Source organism: Thermobia domestica, chromosome 14 (assembly GCF_964235325.1).
Source record: "Thermobia domestica chromosome 14, izTheDome1.hap1.1, whole genome shotgun sequence".
NCBI classification, from domain to species: Eukaryota; Metazoa; Arthropoda; class Insecta; order Zygentoma; family Lepismatidae; genus Thermobia; species Thermobia domestica.
Window position 1 is genome coordinate 170,868,347 of NC_137467.1, and position 22,533 is coordinate 170,890,879.

General features: G+C 38.0%; 1 protein-coding gene across 1 annotated transcript in view; it reads left to right on the plus strand.

The window, feature by feature from the left end:
• The window catches only part of LOC145670107 (vascular endothelial growth factor receptor 1-like), a 211,881-nt gene that overhangs the window by 100,780 nt on the left and 88,568 nt on the right, over window positions 1–22,533 (plus strand). The gene's annotated exons all lie outside the window — the stretch shown is intronic.

Sequence of the window (22,533 nt, forward strand, 5' to 3'; positions counted from 1 at the left end):
TTCCTAGATAATTTTAACACAAAAATAGCTCATATAAGTATTCAATTTTGGCACCTATTCAACTCCATTTGAATATGTTAGTCACTTTCAAGAAAAACATAAATACTTATCCAGGCTATATCGAAATATCAGTATTCACTAAATTACAAAAACGTAAAATAACAGAGTCTCGGAACTTTCCATGATATTGCACCATTTACGACTAATAATAGGAGCATGTGCTCTCGTCGTTGCATTCAATTTCCAATGACCAGAAGGTGGTCAGTTAACTACCTCCAGAAATAGTAGTTCCTATTTTAGCCACTCATCACAAGTGGCGCTAGTTTTAAATGATTTTTTTTTTTTAATAATCTTACAACATACTACACAGCACAGTCTTGTGCTATAATATTGTACTATGAAGCTAAAGTCAAAGAGGATTCCTGGATTCTACTGTTGCAGTTCGAGAAGTGAAACTTAGCTGTGAGTTGCGATAAGGGTCAAAAACTAATTTCTCCAGTAAGCATCCAAGCAGAATTCGAGAATTACTTCCTTTATTACCTGGAATCACTAAACACTCGACCAGGGGTGTAGCCAGCAGGTTTGTGTAGGGGGGGCCCGTCGTTTTTGAGAGGGGCCAGCTACAATGTACAAAGCCAAAAAAAAAAAAAAAAAGTGTTGCTGCTAGTGTTTTCGAGGCCTGAAAGAAAGGAAAATTTTGGTTTTCTTCTGGAAAACTAAAAACACTATTTTAGCTTCTTCTTCTTCTTCTTCTTCTTCTTCTTCTTCTTATTATTATTATTATTATTATTATTATTATTATTATTATTATTATTATTATTATTATTATTATTATTATCTATAAATTATATTCAAGGTAGTTTTTATTATGCTTAATCAAGAACTACTGCCCGGGACCAAACGCTATACTTTTGTGCATAACTATAAAGGTAACCAAGAAAGTTCTGTCCCTTTTCGTGGAGGTCTGTGTTCAATTGGACCTCACACCGTGAGTTGAATGCGAGTGGAGATAAGGCGAACGTCAGTTGTTGGTGTGGGTATATCCAACATACGTTCACGGCAATTCAGACACACCGTGAACTGCGTAAAGACAGAGAGAACATGGGACATCCACAGAGCGTCATAAGAGCATGTATGCTAAACGAGTTCAAATGGAGGTCAAACGCCGCTGTAGCGGGACAGAAGATATGCCAGGCCTTTGGTGAGGGTGTCGTGACGACGCGGACATTGAAGCGATGGTTTAACATGTTTAAGGACGATGACGAAACACCCGAAAACACCACGTGCCAGAAGACCAACACATGTACAAAGAGGAACTGGGACTACAATTCAGTGTGTGGAGAAACCATTCGGCAGCACATCCATCAACTTGTGAAGCACTACAAGTTGGGTCAATGGGTCTCACATATTTTGACTCCGGGCCAGAAGGCAACGCGGCAGTCGCCTGTGTTTACTGTTTCGGAGCCATTTCTGTGATTTCGGAGTCGTTGACATGTGATAAAAAGTGTGTCCTATACGAAGCTCCATCGCGTCGTCATCATTGGTTAGCATTCCATGAACCGATTTCAAAACAGCCGAAACCAGCACTGTACCAGAATAAGGTCCTTCTGTGTGTTTGGTGCATCGTGCATCGGGAACTGCTACCAGCTGGTCAGAGTATCAATGCAACTGTGTAGTGTCAGCAGTTGAGCTGTGCTAAAAAAAACTCAAAACTCTGGAGCCATCGCTTCTGAATTGCAAATGGGTCCTCGTTTACGGGACAACGCTAAGTCCCACGTGGCTAAGATGACTCAGGACACCATTTTCCGCCTTGGATGGGAAACAATATTGCAACCACTATATTCCCCGGGTATTGCACCGTCCGATTATCACCTGTTCCATTCTTTGAACAATCACCTTAGAGGACGCCAGTTCAAATCCCTAGTAAAAGTCCAAAATGCACGTGATACTTTCTTCGTTTCACGGCCCACCAAGTTCTACCGCGATGGATTCCATGGCCTTCCAGAACGTTTTCAGAAGGTCGTCGATGCTGATGGGGACTATTTTTGATCTTCCAGGTTAGGTGACATATCAATGTTCGAAGGTGGTGGGTGAAAAAGGAACAAAACTTTTCTTGGTTACCTTTATATTTAAATTTAAGACCTTGTATACAGAACCTATCTAAACAAGATTGATTTTCTTTGAAATTTCACTTAATTTCTTTACGGTTTCCTGACAGAAATATTAATTATTCGTGACTAAAAAAAAAAAAAAAGAATAATATTACACTGAGTAGAAATAAGAGAAAGAGCGAATGAAATCCAAATTGAATAAAAGCATTGTTTCTCACCAAATTTTCCATCCTCTATGTCTTTTAAAAAACTTGTTAAAGCATATAAAAATATACTCTACTTACAAATCAGTTTAATACCTTTGTTTTATGGCTGTATTTGTAGTACCTTGTTAAAACGTTTGTCTTCAAACTGTCAAATATAAATCGCAGTAAATTGTGTAATCTGCTGTCACAAAAATGTATCCTATTTTTCGATCGGTATAAGGAAGAGATACTATACTATTTTTCGATCGGTATGAAAAAAAAACAATATTTCTCCTTACTATTTTACCATAAATTATTAATTGTCAATAAACTTTCTTACTTTTAAATGAATGAAGCGAGATAATTTTACTATGATGTTTTAAAAGCTGGTCATTTGGGGGGCCCGGCCCCGATGGGCCCCCCTTGGCTACACTCCTGCACTCGACATTATCTGGCAACGCCGCACTATTCAAGCAGTGTTTAGCATAGCACCGAGAACACCTAGTGATCCACTTTCAGTTAAGGTGGATCACTATCCGGAAGTCAGTACATATTTTAACTCATTCCCTTAACTACTGCGTAATGAAATGTTACATATTATAAATATTGTACTATAAGACAAAGTTATGTTTCAGCTACAATACAAGACACTGATTCATTTGGTTGTGTCTTCTGATATCGAAAAAGGTAACAAATAAAATAAAATATTTTATTCGTTTTACAATGAGCACACAAGATGGCACTTGCTGTTAGATCTTACTAGAAGTGCTCACTTTTATGAAATTTTTATTTGTATCTGTAAAGTATTTTAAAGTAACGGTCTTATTACGAAATAGATATATTGTTTGATCGTTTTTCGTGTTAAGTTTCACATTTTATTTAAATATTAATTTAAATTTAAGGAAATAGATTTTTGAGAAGAAACTTGCGCAGAACGCCATAATGCGTTGTTGCCAAATTTGTACGTTTACTGTGGTTCCGGATACTGTGGTACGTTTACTGTGGGAAAAATAAGAGGATTCCTGGATTCTACTGTTGCAGTTCGAGAAATGAAACTTAGCTGTGAGTTGCGATAAGGGTCAAAAACTAATTTCTCCAGTAAGCATCCAAGTAGAATTCAAGAATTACTTCCTTTATTACCTGGAATCACTAAACAATCGACATTATCTGGCAACGCCGCACTATTCAAGCAGTGTTTTGCATAGCACCGAGAACACCTAGTGATCCACTTTAATTTTGTGTGAGACGTTTTAGAAATTGATTGTTTCTCGTTTGGTAATTTACTTTCTTCCGTTTATAGTTGTTTTTCAAACTTCAGAATGCAACTTAGGTTCCCTTTTGCTTTTATAAAAAAGATTAACAATTTTCTTTATAAATCACTTCATAATAAGCAGCACTTTCAATAACAATTCTAGACAATTAACGCTGATTACACGTTTTTTAAAGCGTCGTTAGCCTAATTCCCTCTCATAGGCTATTTTGTTGGGGTCAATGATGAGAAATCCCATAAGTTTGACGAAAATTCCCTTTGTACCTATTTGAGAAAGGAATTAATGTCAAAAAGTCCCACAAAATGGGATTTTTCCCACGGGTTGGCATCACCGACTCGAAGTTGGGACTAAGTTCCCAGGAGAAATTAGATTAAATTTTTTCCACTTTAAGCAGAGTCCTTTTGACGTATGATTAGCACCATACTAAAGGCCTGACTACTGCAGGAAACATTTGTTAATTAAACTCTTTAGTAGGGCACTAATCACGTGTTAGAACTACTCTGGATAAGGCCCTTTACGTTTTACGTCCTAATGTTATTACCTTCAGAATAAAGGAAGAGATAGATAATTATTAAGAGTGAATCATTATGAAATAATTGGTGGAATGAGAGTGTGGAAGGAATTTGAGAGAATCCCGGGAAAATCCACGAACACAATATTGTTTACCACAAACTCATATGGGCTGGGATCAGTGTTGCCAGACCGATCAGTTGGAGAAGCAGAAGATTCGAACATAAAAAAAAACCAGGAGAAAGCAGTAGACACATAAAATGTCGTCATTTGAGTGCAAATGTAGGAGGAACAAAAAAAAAATGCCATTATTAAGGGGACAGCGGTCAAAACAAGAGATCCAGAATTCATTATGACTTTAATTTCAAAATAAAACAATACATACAAAACATAAATTTCAATTTTAATTACTTGAAAATAAGAGCTGACGATCGTGGAGAACTGATCTAAGCTATTCTTCCAACCAGGGGTAAAAGTGGTTCTGAAATAGTAGGGTGACGCATGATAGGTCGTAGACCGTCCTCCTTGCTTTTGTTTATTTACTATAACTTTTTAGGAAGTGGAGGACGCCATAGATATTTTTGGAAGTGGGGTAACGACGTCTCCCCAGCATACCCCTCACTTTTACCCCGCTTCCAACCCAGGTCCCAATCTAAACAACACTAACTCGTAAATATTACAGTAAGTCATAAAGATCGCCAACCATCATTGATATAGAAGATGACGTACAGTTGTATCCTTGTATTTGTATTATATACATCAAAACTCTATAACTATTTGCGCTACAGAGCTTTGTGTATGGATACAGAGAAATTTCGTCTTTTCACGTAAGTAAAAATGAAAATTCAATATTAATAATAATAATATATTTCTTTTAACTTCTCGAAGTAAGGAAAACGCAGGAGATTGTTCACTTTTCATTTTCTTTCACAGTAGATCAGTAGAACGTAGAGAAAGCAGGAAATCTCCTGCAAAATCAGTAGCTCTGGCAACACTGGCTGGGATTAAGCCAGGGAACCCTCGTAACAGAGATAAGCACTATACTGTTTCCCAAATGCACTAGAAGCAAGTGTTCTTATCATTTGGTTTTTAGCAAAACTTTACTTGATAATTAGGGACCGGATTTTAAGGTACAAAAATGTGGTAGGAATAAGGGAATAAAAGGTGCTGAAAAGTCATTCAAAAAGGTGCAAAAAAAAAAAAAAAAAAAAGGTGCTAATAGGATATCTTTATTAAGTGCTATAGTATACAGTAACGCGAACATTCTTTATTTATTACACCAGCTTGACAAAATTCGCAAAATTGTTTTATTTAATCTCAAACTTGTGAAAAATACAACATTCTGGTAGTAAAACTGTGGTTAAGACCAAGTCGGTGTTTGAAAAACATTAATTTAGCAAAATTGTGGCTTGAGAAACCATTACATACTACTGGGTTTTCGGAAACTGGCTATACTTGATTATGTACAACATTTCTATGGTTTCGAATGTTAATTTCTGTCTCTTGGAGTTCAGGAGATCCTTAATCATTGCTCGACATCAATGGAAACCAGTGGTGTATATATTGTAAGCACATAGATAGGAAGTTCAGTTGACGTTGCAAAGGTTTCTATGTCCTGATCGTTTCGCATATTCAGTTCAAATTTGTCCCTAGCAAATCCATCAAGATTGCGTCTATATTTATGGAATATTATGTATAAACCAGATTGAAAATAAAACATATTGTTCTGTCAAAATTTAAGAAAAGAGAGAAAAAGGGACAATAAAGTGGCTGAAGGCTAAAAGAAGTAAAAAAAGGAGAAATTTTATTAATTTATTAAAAAAAAGGTGCAACATTCACGAAAAAGGTGCAACAAAATGCGTTCATTCCAGTTCATTTTATGCTCAGAAGTACATATTTTTGAACTTTGGTTGTTATAACAACTACATTTTTACAAAAGGTGCTGCACCTTACAATCCGCTCTCTATTGATAATATATTAGTTTCTACGAAGGTATACGACCTTGATTATTATTCCAAACAACACTTTTCATTAATATTGTTTGTCTAAATTCTGTAATTTATCTAACCCAGCTTTTTTAAGTTCATTGATTAACAAAACTAAAAACTGCAACGGTCTATTTGCAACAGTTTGAGACATCAAATTGCTGTATGAGTTTCACAATTATTGAAACTAATCTACGTAATTAGATGTTAAGCTAATCTGGTCAGAATCTACGAATGAAATCGTTTTTAATTCTTTCTTTGTTCCTAATTATTCAAAATACGTTATATCAAGATCATAGTACTCGCTCATGAGATAGTTTAAAAATACGTGTATCTCATTTGTGTTATTATTGTTATACAGTATTTCAAGATTTTTCTTTCTATCATTTACCCGTTTAAAGAATTGCGCTCTTTTTTCAGAGAAGTGTTGCAAGCATCTACCCGTTTAAAGGGTTGCGCTCTTTCTTTAGAGAAATGTTGCAACCACGTACCCGTTTAAAGTATTGCGCTCTTTCTTCAGGGAAGTGTTGCTACCCTCTGCCCGTTTAAAGGGTTGCGCTCTTTCTTCAGAGAAGTGTTCAAAGCATCTACCCGTTTAAAGGGTTGCGCTCTTACTTTAAAGAAATGTTGCAACCGTCTACCCGTTTAAGGTATTGCGCTCTTTCTTCAGGGAAGTGTTGCAACCGTCTACCCGTTTAAAAGGTTGCGTTCTTAATTCAGGGAAGTGTTGCTACCGTCTACCCGTTTAAAGGTTGCGCTCTTTCTTCAGGGAAGTGTTGCTACCGTCTACCCGTTTAAAAGGTTGCGTTCTTAATTCAGGGAAGTGTTGCTACCGTCTACCCGTTTAAAGGTTGCGCTCTTTCTTCAGGGAAGTGTTGCTACCGTCTACCCGTTTAAAGGGTTGCGTTCTTTCTTCAGAGAAGTGTTGCTACCGTCTACCCGTTTAAAGGGTTGCGTTTTTTCTTTAGGGAAGTGTTGCTACCGTCTACCCGTTTAAAGGGTTTCGTTCTTTCTTCAGAAAAGTGTTGCAAGCATCAACCCGTTTAAAGGGTTGCGTTTTTTCTTCAGGGAAGTGTTGCTACCGTCTACCCGTTTAAAGGGTTGCGTTCTTTCTTCAGAGAAGTGTTGCTACCGTCTACCCGTTTAAAGGGTTGCGTTCTTTCTTTAGGGAAGTATTGCTACCGTCTACCCGTTTAAAGGTAGCGCTCTTTCTTCAGGGAAGTGTTGTTACCGTGTACCCGTTTAAAGGGTTGCGTTCTTTCTTCAGAGAAGTGCTGCTACCGTCTACCCGTTTAAAGCGTTGCGTTCTTTCTTTAGGGAAGTTTTGATACCGTCTACCCGTTTAAAGGGTTGCGTTCTTTCTTTAGGAAATTGTTGCTACCGTCTACCCGTTTAAAGGTTGCGCTCTTTCTTCAGGAATTTTTGCAACCGTCTACCCGTTTAAAGGGTTGCGCTCTTTCTTCAGAGAAGTGTTGCTACCGTCTACCCGTTTATAGGGTTGCTACCGTCTACCCGTTTAAAGGGTTTCGCTCTTTCTTCAGGAAAGTGTTGCAAGCATCTACCTGTTTAAAGGGTTAGTGTTTTCTTCAGGGAAGTGTTGCTACCGTCTACCCGTTTAAAGGTGGCGCTCTTTCTACAGGGAAGAGTTGCTACCGTCTACCCGTTTAAAGTATTGCGCTCTTTCTACAGGAAAGTGTTGCAGCCGCCAACCGGTTTAAAGGGTTGCGCTTTTTCTTCAGGGAAGTGTTGCTACCGTCTACCCGTTTAAAGAATTGCGCTCTTTCTTCAGAGAAGTGTTGCAAGCATCTACCCGTTTAAAGGGTTGCGCTCTTTCTTTAGAGAAATGTTGCAAACATCTACCCGTTTAAAGTATTGCGCTCTTTCTTGAGAGAAGTGTTGCAAGCCTCTTCCTGTTTAAAGGGTTACACTCTTTCTTCAGAGAAGTGTTGAAACCGGTTACCCGTTTAAAGTATTGCGCTCTTTCTACAGGGAAGTGTTCTAGCCGTCTACCCGTTTAAAGGGTTGCGCTCTTTCTTAAGGGAAGTGTTGGAACCGTCTACCCGTTAAAAGGGTTCCGCTCTTTCTTCAGGAATTTTTGCAACCGTCTACCCGTTTAAAGGGTTGCGCTCTTTCTTCAGGAAAGTTTTGCAACCGTCTGCCCGTTTAAAGTATTGCTTTTTTCTACAGGGAAGTGTTGCAAACGTCTACCCGTTTAAAGTATTGCGCTCTTTCTTCAGGGAAGTGTTGCTACCGTCTACCCACTTAAAGGGTTGCGCTCTTTCTTCAGAGAAGTTTTGCAAGCATGAAAACATTTAAAGGGTTGAACTCTTTCTTTAAAGAAATGTTGCTACCGTCTACCCCTTTAAAGTATTGCGCTCTTTCTTCAGGGAAGTGTTGCTATCGTCTAGCCGTTTAAAGGGTTGCACTCTGGAGAGAACTGTTGCAACCGTCTACCCGTTTAAAGTATTGCGTTCTTTCTTCAGGGAAGTGTTGCAACCGTCTACCCGTTTAAAGGGTTCCGCTCTTTCTTCAGAAAAGTGTTGCTACCGTCTACCCGTCTAAAGGGTAGCGTTTTTTCTTCAGGGAAGTGTTGCAACCGTCTACCCGTCTAAAGGGTAGCGTTTTTTCTTCAGGGAAGTGTTGCAACCGTCTACCCGTTTAAAGGGGTGCGTTCTTTCTTCAGGAAAGTGTTGCAACCCTCTACCCGTTTAAAGGGTTCAGCTCTTCAGAAAAGTGTTGCAACCGTCTACCCGTTTAAAGGGTTGCGTTTTTTCTTCAGGGAAGTGTTGCTTCCGTCTACCCGTTTAAAGGATTGCGCTCTTTTTCAGGGAAATGTTTTACCGTTTACCTGTTTAAAGGATTGCGTTCTTTCTTCAGAGAAGTGTTGAAACCGGCAACCCATTTTAAACGTTGCGCTCTTTCTCCAGAGAAATGTTGCAACCGTCCACTCGTTTAAAGGTTGCGCTCTTTCTTCAGAGGAGTGTTGCTACCTTTTACCCGTTTAAAGATTGCGCTCATTCTTCAGAGAAGTGTTGCTACCGTCTACCCGTTTAAGAGATTGTGCCCTTTCCTCAGAGAAGTGTTGCTACAGTCTACCCATTTAAAGGGTTGCGCTCATTCTTTAGGGAAGTGTTGCAACCGTCTACCCGTTTAAAATATTTTGCTCTTTCTACAGGAAAGTGTTACTACCGACTATCCGTTTAAAGAGGTGCACTCTTTCTTCAGGGAAGTTTTGCTACCATCTACCCGTTTAAAGGGTTGCGTTCTTTCTTCAGGGAAATGTTGCTACCGTCTACCCGTTTAAGGGTTGCACCCTTTCTTCAGAGAAGTGTTGCAACCGTCTACCCGTTTAAAGGTTGCGCTCTTTCTTCAGAGAAGTGGTGCTACCGTCTACCCGTTTAAAGGCTGCGCTCCTTCTTCAGAGAAGTGTTGCTAGCGTCTACCCGTTTAAAGGATTGCGCTCTTCCTTCAGGGAAGTGTTGCAGCCGTCTACGCGTTTGAAGTATTGCGCTCTTTCTACAGGAAAAGTGTTTCAGCTGTCTACCCATTTAAAGGGTCGCGCCCTTTCTTCAGGGAAGTGTTGCTACCGTCTACCCGTTTAAACGGTTCCACTGTTTCTTCAGAGAAGTGTTGCAACCGTCTATACGTTTAAAGGGATCCGCTCTTTCTTCATTGAAGTGTTGCTACCGTCTACCAGTTTAAATGGTTGCTTTCTTTCTTCAGGGAATTGTTGCTACCGTCTACCCGCTTAAAGGTTGCACTCTTTCTTCAGAGAAGTGTTGCAACCGTCTACGCATTTAAAGCGTTGTGCTCTTTTTTCAGAGCAATGTTGCAACCGTCTACCCGTTACAAGGTGTTGCTCTTTCTGCAGAGAAGTGTTGCTACCGTCTACCCGTTTAAAGGATTGTGCTCTTTCTTCAGGGAAGTGTTGCTACCGTCTACCCGTTTAAAGGTTGCGCTCTTTCTTCAGAGAAGTGTTGCTTCCGTCTACCCGTTTAAAGGATTGCGTTCTTTCTTCAGGGAATTATTGCAACCGTCTACCCGTTTAAAAGTTGCGCTCTTTCTTCAGGGATGTGTTACAACCGTCTACCCGTTTAAACGGTTGCGTTTCTTCTTCAGGGAAGTGTTGCAACCATCTACCCGTTTAAATGTGGCGCTCTTCTGGGAAGTGTTGCAACCGTCTACCCGTTTAAAGGGTTGCGTTCTTTCTTCTGGTAAGTTTTGCAACCGTCTACCCGTTTAAAGTATTGCGCTCTTTCTACAGCAAAGTGTTGCATCCGTCTACCCGTTTAAAGGGTTCCGCTCTTTTTTCAGGGAAGTGTTGCTACAGACTACCCGTTTAAAGGATTACGCTCTTTCTTCAGGGAATTGTTGCAGCCGTCTACCCGTTTGAAGTATTGCGCTCTTTCTACAGGAAAGTGTTGCAGCCGTCTACCCACTTAAAGGGTCGCGCTCTTTCTTGAGAGAAGTGTTGCTACCGTCTACCCGTTTAAAGTATTGCGCTCTTCCTTCAGAGCAGTGTTGCAAGCATCTACCCGTTTAAACGGTTCCGTTCTTTCTTCAGAGAAGTGTTGCAACCGTCTACCCATTTAAAGGTTTGCGTTTTTTCTTCACGGAAGTGTTGCATCCATCTACCCGTTTAAAGGTGGCGCTCTTTCTTCAGGAAAGTGTTGCTAGCGTCTACCCGTTTAAAGGATTGCGCTCTTTCTTCAGGGAATTGTTGCAGCCGTCTACCCGTTTGAAGTATTGCGCTCTTTCTACAGGAAAGTGTTGCAGCTGTCTACCCATTTAAAGGGTCGCGCTCTTTCTTCAGAGAAGTGTTGCTAACGTCTACCCGTTTAAAGGATTGCGTTCTTTCTTCAGGAAATTGTTGCAACTGTCTACCCGTTTAAAGGTTACGCTCGTTCTTCAGGGAAGTGTTGCAACCGTCTACCCGTTTCAACGGTTGGGTTTTTGTTCAGGGAAGTGTTGCAACCATCTACCCGTTTAAAGGTGGCGCTCTTTCCTCTGGGAAGTGTTGCAACCGCTTACATGTTTAAAGGGTTGCGTTCTTTCTTCAGGGAAGTGTTGCTACCGTCTACCCGTTTAAAGGTTGCGCTCTTTCTTCTGGGAAGTGTTGCAACCGTCTACCCGTTTAAAGTATTGCGCTCTTTCTACAGGAAAGTGTTGCTACAGTCTACACGTTTAAAGTATTGCGCTCTTTCTTCAGAGAAGTGTTGCAACCGTCTATCCGTTTAAACGGTTCCGTTCTTCCTTCAGAGAAGTGTTGCAGCCGTCTACCCATTTAAAGGGTTGCGCTCTTTCTTCAAGGAAGTGCTGCAACCGTCTACCAGTTTAAAGTATTGCGCTTTTTCTACAGGAAAGTGTTACTACCGTCTATCAGTTTAAATGGTTGCACTCTTTCTTCACGAAAGTGTTTAAACCGTCTACCGGTTTAAAGTACTGCGTTCTTTTTACAGAAAATTGTTACTACCGTCTATCCGTTTAAAGGGTTGCACTCTTTCTTCACGAAAATGTTGAAACCGTATACCCGTTTATATTATTGCGCTCTTTGTACTGGAAAGTGTTACTACCGTCTATGCGTTTAAAGGGTTGCACTCTTTCTTCACGAAAGTTTTGAAACCGTCTACCCGTTTAAAGGGTTGCGCTCTTTCTTCAGGGAAGTGTTGCTACCATGTACACGTTTAAAGTATTGCGCTCTTTCTACAGGAAAGTGTTACTACCATGTACCCGTTTAAAGTATTGCGCTCTTTCTACAGGAAAGTGTTGCTACCGTCTATCCGTTTAAAGGGTTGCAGTCTTTATTCAGGGAAGTGCTGCAACCGTCTACCCGTTTAAAGTATTGCGCTCTTTGTTCAGGGAAGTGTTGCAACCGTCTACCTGTTTAAAGTATTGCGCTCTTTCTACAGGAAAATGTTGCAGCCGTCTACCCATTTAAAGGGTCGCGCTCTTTCTTTAGGGAAGTGTTGCAATCGTCTACCCGTTTAAAGGGTTGCGCTCTTTCTTAAGGGAAGTGTTGCAACCGTCTACCCGTTTAAAGGGTTGCGCTCTTTCTTAAGGGAAGTGTTGCATTAGTATTTCAGAGGCTATAGAAAACATGGTTGGTCGAAGGGATTTTCTTTTTTCATTTATTATTTTAAAGCAATTAATATAGATACAGTAGAAATATATTGGAACAGTGACATATATAAATTACATATAGCAAAATACTAATAATTTTAAAATGCTCATCGAGGCGGTTAGAAATATGAGGCAAGAAAATAACTAAATTAATATAGTACATGAAGGCACTGTGTGTGAATATAACAACAAATGAGAAAAAGAGTAAAAAGAATGGAATAACAGTTCATAGCAATAATATAATATAATAACAGGAATAATATAAGCCAAATGAATAATTATTTTGAAATGACGATGAGATGACGGTGAATTGTATTGGACGCCACAACACGAGGTTCTGTTAGTGGACAGATGCAGTTATCTGCCGTGTCTGGGACCACTCAGGAACTGATGTATGCAGGGGAGTTCCAAGATAGTTGGTAATTTCTGTGCATATCTTGAATTTATCTTAAAGATGACAGAAGGCGTGGAATATGTAAGGCGAATATTTCTAGGTCTCGAGAGGCAGGTTCTGTTGGCAAGTGGTACCACGTGAGATAGTTTTAAGGAGGAGTGTCGATGTATCGTGGCAGTGTTCCAAGCAGGGGCGGATCCAGGACGGAGTTCTGGGGGAGGGCGGTGGGTTGTAATACTGCTACTTAGAACCACTTTTAAGAACTCCAAACTCTGGGATGGGTTTGATTTATATATAAAGTAAAAAAGTTTCCTCGTCTGGGGGCATCTTCCCGATCTCCCCCTGGATCCGCCACTGTTTTCCAAGATTTCGAGGTTTTTTGATACTGTAATGTCCTTAGGTTCTAACTCTGAGTAATAAATGAGATATTATAAATTTTCGGTTAATATGTTGATTTGAGACATGAAATAACGTAATGTAATCCTTTAATATATATATCTTTGGGTTTAGATTCAGGCCGTGAAGTGGCTAATACGATTTCGGTATCTCAAGACCCTAGATTTTTGCCTGTGCGGAGATATAAAAGTCATCATACATGAGGTTAAAATCAGCAGGTTCAGTAAAAGGCAACAGAGCACTTTGTATTCTTACATCCTGGTGTTACTTTTTCAAATTTTCCATAATGTCTATTATTTTTTCATTCGTGTAACAATGTAGAAGTAACTCTTTAAACTGTACACAAAACTAACTCAATAAAATAAAATACTAATCAAAACTAAATAAAGAATATATCATGACGATATAAAACTAAAATCACAATACTAATATAACAGTATAACACTATAAAACAATAATACTAGAAGCAAATTCAGGTTCAGTCACATTCCTATGTTTTCTGTCCATGTACTCTATCGAATTTTGAGAAAATTTGCATTTTTTTAAAGTAGGCAATTCGATGACAAATATTTGTATTCTCTAGGAGATTCAAATTGTCTGTACTTGTCCCAGGATAGTAACTAGTATTACCTACAACTACGTTTCTTTAATGAAAGGTTATGTACAGCGGGGGACACTTCTAAATGGTACAGCCATATGGAGATTTACGGCTAAGGTGTACCATTTAGAAGTGTCCCCCGCTGTACAATAATAACAAAAATGCAATTCCTGTAAAAATGATGTTTTGTGCTCTATCGAGTTTTGAAAAACGCTCCTCATTTGATTGAGGAAAGGCATGTCTGGGCTAAGTGTTTTTATTTATCTTTATTATCATAAACAGTTTAAGGTATCAGACTTAAGGAAATTTATTCCTTAACATTAAGAAGGGGAAAAATACACATTTCTAATTATATATAAAAAATACATCCGACGATTATAATAGATAAAACTAGTCATATTGGTGAGAAGGATCACATACGATCAACATAAACATAATACGATATCTAGATGATGAAGATGAGTTATGAGGCGAAGTGCTGTACACAGGACAACACGTAGGTTATGTTAGCAGGACAAATGAAATCATATTCTGCCTAGGGGCAACAAAACCAACTTTTTAAAACGCTAGCTTGAAAGCTAGCTATCTCTAAGAGAGGTACGCCCTCTTTCAGGGATGGAAAGTTAGAGGAAATAGTGGTTGGTTGGGTTATTTGTGGATGGTCTAAGGGAGGCTAGAGTACTGGGTTAAATAGGTTTTCATGATATACATTTATTTATTTATTTATTAAATCCAAATAACATGGCTATTATGATCTTTGCGATCATAATCATTATGACATTGGTAGTACTGTACAAGGAATTTGGGAACATAGATATATTACAAATACAATACAAATAATATAATACGGTACAAAGAATTATAATGAATAAAATAAGCAGGGTATAAGAATATATATACGGACAAATTTGAAAAGATGCATGGTGATGGATAGGACAAAAACAATGAGTGAAGGAAAGTGAAGAGAAAATAAAAAGTGTTAAGATTCTATTTATTCGGGAAGGAAAAGTATGCTATAAGCATGATAGATGGGATGAGGTGCAGACTCGTCAGAACACTAGGAAGATGTTAAGTAAACGAATGCAGTTAACTTCTGCCTAGGGGCGACTCTAGGCTGATGGACACATGGGGGAGGCCTGTTAGTAACAGACGAAATCACTGTGCTATAAAAGATGGAAATATATGAGGTAGATGAGCATGAATGCAAAAGTCACCACGAGCTGGATGATTAGGAGGTAATGTGTAATAATATAGCGTGAAGTGCAGGTGTAGAGTGTAACCCGACTGGGTTCGGTTCTTGTCTGTCCCTGTTCGGTAAAGCCATAATTGTGACCGGAGGGGTTTGATTCCCGCTTGAGAAGACATTTTTATGACCCTTCTGGGTTCGTATCTTGTTCGGTACGCCTTATTTGTGATAGTACTGGGTTCGATCCTCATGTATGTGTTGTCGGCGTAAAGCCTTTAACAACATTACGTAGTTCGGATCCTACCGATCCCTAAGTGGGCTTGGACATCTACGATGGTCCAGGATTCGATCCTCTGCAACTTATATGTCTCCCTTAGTATTTATCAACAATTTGGATCATCCATCTAAGCCTACCATATAGCTACAGGACACACAACTTAAGAGTTCGAACCAGAACGTTTTAGAGAATCAGCATAAAAGTAGATTTTAATTGTATATTTAGCGCTGATGCAATTTATTAATGTACGAATTACTAAGTTGCATAGGCGCTAATCACTCGTGCTGTAAAGAAAAGTGAATTAGATTGCTTCTTAAAATTAACACATATAAATTTAAACCATGATTATTATTTTGAAAGGATACTCAGATTTTCACTTTTGATTTAATTAACACTTGAACTTCACGAACAAATATTACATTAGCAGGAGCACTTCAATTTAGATAACTAATAACGATAATGATATTTTAATTTAGGCCCATTGACCCTTAAGAACGCGGTTGACGCGGTTGGCACGAATTATTCGTTATATTTTGTCACATTGTTGATTTTTACTATTTCACTAGCACTGTTTACTCACTGTGACACTTGAAGAGAAACTGTTTTTGGCGGTTCCAGGGGGGGCTGTCCAGAAGGTTGCGGGTTGGTTTCCTTCCATCTTCTTTCTGATGAACAGGTAATTTTTACTGTTTGTCTACTCCATGTCGCTGAAACAACTTTTAGATTTACACTTCTAAACGAACATTTTAAAATTATTGCTTATCTTCATTATCATAGCGTTGATTCAATATTACGACGTTTAATGTTACTACATTTCGCACTTAACAAAAATTAAACATTATTTCAAGTTGCTTGTTCATTGCAGTTGTTCGCACCAGTTTCTCGTGGTAACTTCTCCGATTGTATTTTTCAGACTAAAGCACCTTTTCTCTCCGTCTCGTCGCGTTGCTAGGCAACAGCTCGGTTTGCCACGCATTTTGGTGATGTCAGAAGTTAAAAATAGCTGTGACAACCCATAGATAGGAATTTTTAGAGACGACGATTGTTCTTTGTGCTGAATTTTAGCTCCTTATTTGGGAAGGAGAGAGGAACTCTACGATCTCCGTCGCAGACGAGACGCACATACATATATGCACATTAGTTTGTTGGCTGAGAGAAAAATTCTTGAGAGTGCTTTTATGGGAGGTTTATTTAAAAAGTTAAAATTTTCTTGATAAAAACTCAATAACCTGAACCGTATGGTTACAAGAAATGTATAAGTGTATATGCTCGGTAGTGGTGGAGTGTAAGATAATGAATTGTATCAAAGGGAAGAGGCTTGTGATGAGTGTAGAGATCGGAATGAACTTGCAGCGTAAGGCTTCTAGGTGATACTTGAGAATAGGGAAAGAAATACGAGAATAGAGGTCTTGTGTAGGACTAGACAATGAGATGCGAAAGGCAATTCTAAATGCATTACGTTAGAGAATGACGAGTTTTTCGTAATAGGAAGTTGGTGCAGAGATCCAGGCGGGAAAACCATATGTCAGTACTGGCCTAAGAAAGACTTTGTAAGTGTTAAGAACGAGATTCGAAGAGAGACCCAATGTGGTATCTGTTAAACATTTCAGAAGTTATATGCTTTAGCCTTGACTGAATTGAGATGAGGTGTCCAGATGAGGTGGTACTCGAAAGTGATGCCTAGATAGTAGCTGTTCTGCTAGGATGTAACGGCACATCATTGACTTGTAAGGATAGCTCGGAAGGATTCCTATGGACATTAATACGTTTTCGGGGTGGAATGAAAACGATGGCTTGTGTCTTGGCGGCATTGATGGTCAGTTCCTAAGTGCGACACCAATGCGGGAAACGATTAATTGCTTCCTGAAGAGTAAGATTGATTTGTACCATTGTGCGACAAAGGGCAAAGAATGCAGTATCATCGGCGTATTGGAATAAAGATACGTTCGGAAGTAGTTCAGGAAAGTCGGCTGCAAAAAGCAGATATAGGAGTGGTGATAAGGCCGAACCCTGTGGAACCCCTGATAACAAGATGATCGGGTGTGATAGGTGATCGCTGATGGCAACATAGGCAAGACAGCAGTAAGGAAATGAAAGATAAGCCGGATGTATGCAACAGGAAGTCGTAATTTGATAAGCTTATAGATGAGTCCTAACTGCCAAACTTCATCAAACGCCTTCTCAAGTCGAAAAGAACAAGACAAAATAGATGAACAGTTATACTGGTTGGTGACAAATGACGTAAGACGCAGCAGTTGGTCAGTAATTGAATATGAGGGTCGAAAGCCAGCTTGATGTGTTGGAATCATATGATGATCGTTTAAGTATGGGTGTAATCTTTTAATCAGAATCCGTTCGAAAATTTTACTGCAAGTGGAGGTGAGTTGGATTGGTCTATAGGATGAAACATCGGATGGTGGTTTTTTAGGTTTGAGAGACGAGTGTTTTCGAAATCTTCCATTCAGTGGGAAAGAGTTAGTACAGAAACGATTTTGTCCATTCAATGAAGAGCAGTTTAATGAAACACTTTCAGATCCGGGTAAACGGGGATACAGGTCGCGATGGCAGTGAAATGCCATCATCAAAACTACAGTTTTGAGATTGAGAAGAATCGATCTCTGAAGTTGAATTTATGTCGTCAGGCAGGTAATCCATCATATATTTGACTCCCTCTCACCTCCTAATTTTGAGTTATCGGTAAATACTACCTCAGCAGCTGCAGAAAGTTGGCGGGAGCTAAGATTACTCAGCAAGACTTCATCTCCATCAGGAAAGTCTTCATCGGAACGAACTTGAGACTTTGGTGGCTGCATATAAATATTCGCCGTTTTGTGGTTTGTCCCAAAAACACAAAAATAGTGACATACAAAACAACACACACACAACAAACCCAATAAAACACAAAACACACAAAATCTCAATGCCAGAAATGAAATGAGTTAAGGAAATATTAAGTTCAGATAGTTTATTTTTGTTTCTTTTTTGTTCGTTTATTTGGGTATTCTGTCGATCTTTTGTTTTGATGTCCAATTCCTTGTTTTAGTTTTACGTCTTTTCCCTTTCCCTTTCCTTCTTCAAAATTATGAAATATACAACCCAAAACAAGAATCGTTCGCAATGATGATAGTTCGCCGGTTTTGAATGTTCAAGGCACCGATTGACAGTAACGTGGCTGAGCGAATGAAAAATATATATTCTCTATATTTGGTAATGTTTTTTCTTTCAATAGTTCATCAATAATTTTGGAAATGCTCAATACCCGCAAGAACAAGAGGAAAATAGAAGTGCTCAGTAAGATAGCCTTAGTTGGTAATAAAACAAATATAAAGTGAAAGATAAAGAGAAGTGAAGGAAAGTTGATACTAAAACATTATTATTATTATTATTATTATTATTATTATTATTATTATTATTATTATTATTATTATTATTATTATCGTTTGTAGGATAATATTTGTCGAATTTACATAATTGATATAAAATCTTTTAAAGTACGTTCTATCTACACAGTAAAATTATTATTTTTATAGGCCGGTGCTTTGCTCTATTTGATACGCTAAAAGCCCAGTGTTACCAAATGGTACCACAAAAACAATATATTACTGAGAACACAAAAATGAAGTTTGATTAATCGTGGTACCATTACATAATTTAATGATGTATTATAAAAGGAGACGTGCAGAAGAAATGGAAGGAACAAAACAAGAAAACAAAAAAGCAAACTTACCTTTCCGGTGAGTCATTTTTTAATTCTCCCAAAGGCCGAGAGAAGAGACGTAGGTCATGCGCACAAATATAAATTTGACAGCGTCCTCTCTGTACCACTACTATTTCCAGTCATCCCACATCATAACAGAAAAGTCATTTCGGTGTTGCAAAAATAACAATTTTTGAAAATTAAATAATGCATGTGTTTTACATTACCAAATGGTAACACGGTATTAAAATGTTTTAAACCTTGAATATCAATAATATGTTGATTTTCGCATGGAGAAATTTCATTTGTGCGCTAAATGAAGAAGAATATAATTTGTCCAACAAATTCTTTATTTTTGAAATATCACAAGTTTTACGCATAACTCACTTTTATTGTTTTTAACTAGTGTATGAAACACTAGCACTATTCAAATACATTTTTCAATCCAAAATGTCCGATTTCCAACTGTCTTTTCTTAATAAAACATCCAGTAATTCCGGGTAATAGTCTGTATCATTTAATAATTCCACATATGTTTCATATAATTTTTCTCCTGTTAATATTCCAATAATATGTGTGCTTGCATACAAGTAAAACATCTTGAACACTAGGGCTTGCTATAATACTCCTGGCACGGGACTCCAATGACTTTGGGGGTACATTCATACAAATAGGAGCATAATCATGATAGGATCCTTCTCTACATCCGTTGCATATTAATGTATCGTTGAAATCCCATTTTTCAATAGCCTTCTTTATACATTCGCGTTCCACTTTTTGACTATTACAACAGCAGTCTAAACTCCAAAATCTTGATGTTCTTTATAATACAGGGGGAGGTGACGGTGGAGTTTCTAAAACTGTTAGCACTGGTGATTCTATTGCTTCAATATCAAATTCTTCATCTGACGATGATTCGTATATTTCTGATTCAGCACCAGATGACGATGCTTCAATATTACTATTAACATGATCCTTTTTCTCATAGGATTGCACGATGTATCTTTATATATCTTTTCTCTTATAACCTGCATTTAAAGTATATTCATATCCACAAGGTAATTATGTCTTCACCTTACGCGGGGCCAAACATGTTTTCTATTAGTCATCGGTATTCTCTGATGTCTACTCACCGCGGCTTCAAACTTCTTTGCGACTGCGTCATCGGCATTCTGTGATGTCACGTAGCACTAAGGTCAATACCCGACGCCATCAATTTTTACTTCCGGCCATCCATCCGGGTTCCAAAACTTCAGTTATTTTCCTGACTTCAGCACAGAAGAACGTGTGAATACCATGCTCTGTATATGTACCAACAGCAAGAGCTTCCACATGAAGCGAACAAATAAAAAGGTCCCGCATAATCAGTTTATTCACTCCCATCTTTTTATTGGATCACAATCAATGATTGTTCAGCGAGTAATTATGAAAGAATAAAAGATACGATACATTAAAAATTACTACGAGAGAATAAAAAGTTTTTCTACAGGGTCAGGCGCTTCAGAAACCATTCCTTAAAAAGAACAGGGACCATTGTCTTCCTCTTCTCCTATAGGGACTACAGAGGACTTAGGGACAAAAAGTTTAAATATAATTATCAATTGTTTATTGGGACCCATGGACAACCTTCTAAAGGGGTCATTCTCTTCTTCTGGGGCCCTGAGGCACCTTTCTTTACAGCGGCTACAGCGACCATAGGGATCAAGTTTTAACAATTATTTTTTAGTGAAAACGAAAAATAATATGGGTCGAGATTAATTTTATTTTTAATATAATCACATTATGGCTGTTCTAATGAGCCTCATATCGAAGCGATCCATTAAAAAATTATTACATAAGCTGAGCTTCCTAAGGAAGCGATCGATTAAAATCTTACGTAAGCTGAGCTTCCTACGGAAGCGATCGATTAAAAATTATTTCGTCACAATCAAATTTTTACAATAAGCTTTTAATATAATTCACAATCAAAGATTGTTCATGGAGTAAATTGCGAGAGCATTAAAAGCCACGTGATAAAGCTCATTCAACTTACAGGAAAATCCTCACCTACTTTCCCATGTACCACCTAACGGTATAACACTTTCTATTCTTTGTAACACATCTCATAACCCATTAGAACTACGTAATTTAACGTTAGCACGGCGTGTTTTACCACTTTATTATACGGGTCTACTTACCAACTTCTATATGAATAACTTTATAAACATAGCGGTTTTATACAATTTAAATCATACACTAAATGCACTTTTAGAAAATATATCAAGCTGTATTTTTAATTATTTTACATCCAAAGAGGGCCTGTTTATAGCATAGATGACGCACTTTCACTCGATGAAAATTTAAGCATTCTAATTTAAGTACTTAGATTGCCTTCTTTTATCAAAAATTTCACAATTCGAGCTACTAAAAGTCTACATGTTATTTAGTTTACATTTGGTTGATCTTTCTTTATCCACAATTTTGAATCATAACTGATAATAAAATTACAGAAATTAATATGATTTTGCGGTCATTAATATCACATAAACATGTAAACAAATTTGCTAAAGTGTCTCTATAGCTCAATATAAGCCAACTTTAAAGTAAAATTCTACTCTTTGATAGCTAAAGTTCTAAATAGAGTACGTATTTCGATGCGATGAAATTAAGTTTTTGAAATATCAGCTATTTCCGGCATTATTTCTGTACAGCGAACGTCATGCATCTTTATTTAATACCGAAAGTCGCTGTGGTCTGTCTTGCATTGAAATAGGGCTTCCGTCGATTCATCTTTTGATTATGCACTTTCTACACCAGCACTTAAAATGATCACACTTCAACAACGTCACTGTTTCTATCTCGCGTGTGATGTTGCCCGGAATATTTTATTTAATTTTGAAGTTTTTAAGAAGTGTTCATTGCATTGGAAGCAATGGTGTATTCTTAGGGCTAATCTAAGTGCTTTCTGGAAATGTGCCAGCAACTTTTAAGTTTGTTTTCCTGACTCGTTATTAATTTTAGTTAAACAAGTCCGTTTACGCTTGTGGTCTGGAATTTTTGTAGATATAGGTATATGCGTGAAAATGTATCACCCATACAAAAATGTAAGTAAATACTTTAATGTTTTTCGAAGTTAAAAGTTTAAGAAAATTTACGCGTAAATGTCTGTATCTCAGCGCCGCCGAAGACCGTACACTAGGCTGTTTTCTAAGTTAGCCGCTCATTGTGTCTTTTCCTTAACGTGCTTTATATGTTATTATGTAGTGTACTTTTTGATTTTGTGTATCACTAAATGCTCGCGAATCACTTCAGATCCCTGTGTCCAACTAACTTGGAATTTTTAATTCTCAACTTGCCGATCTTTTAGGACACGCCCCTAACTGTGTTTTTGGTTTCCTCGTTTTTCTCTCATTCGTCAAATTCTTTTTGCGTCCTCAATTTTGTTTTATTCGTGTCCATCCATTTACGGTGCTCGAGCGTCGTTTCTCCAAAGTACGTGTTCTCTTTAAATTTCAAAAATTGTATCTAAATATTTTATGGAATTTCATGTGGAGTCTTGTCGTCTGGTTCGTGCTATTGGATCCACTTAAAACCTGTGCAAAAATTTTATCTAACTTTTACGTGGAGACATCTTGAGAAAATGTGAGTCTTAACAAATTCGTAGAGATTATTTTTCACTTCGATTTTACTCAAATTTTAGCAGACTTTTGTATTTTTCTGCTTTTTGTCAGAAAGATATTAAAAGCTCTTCTGTTTCAATGCTTAGCTTTATGAACGGCCCCCTATGTGTATGTGGTCACGTGGCTTACAGGTTCGGCATAGGA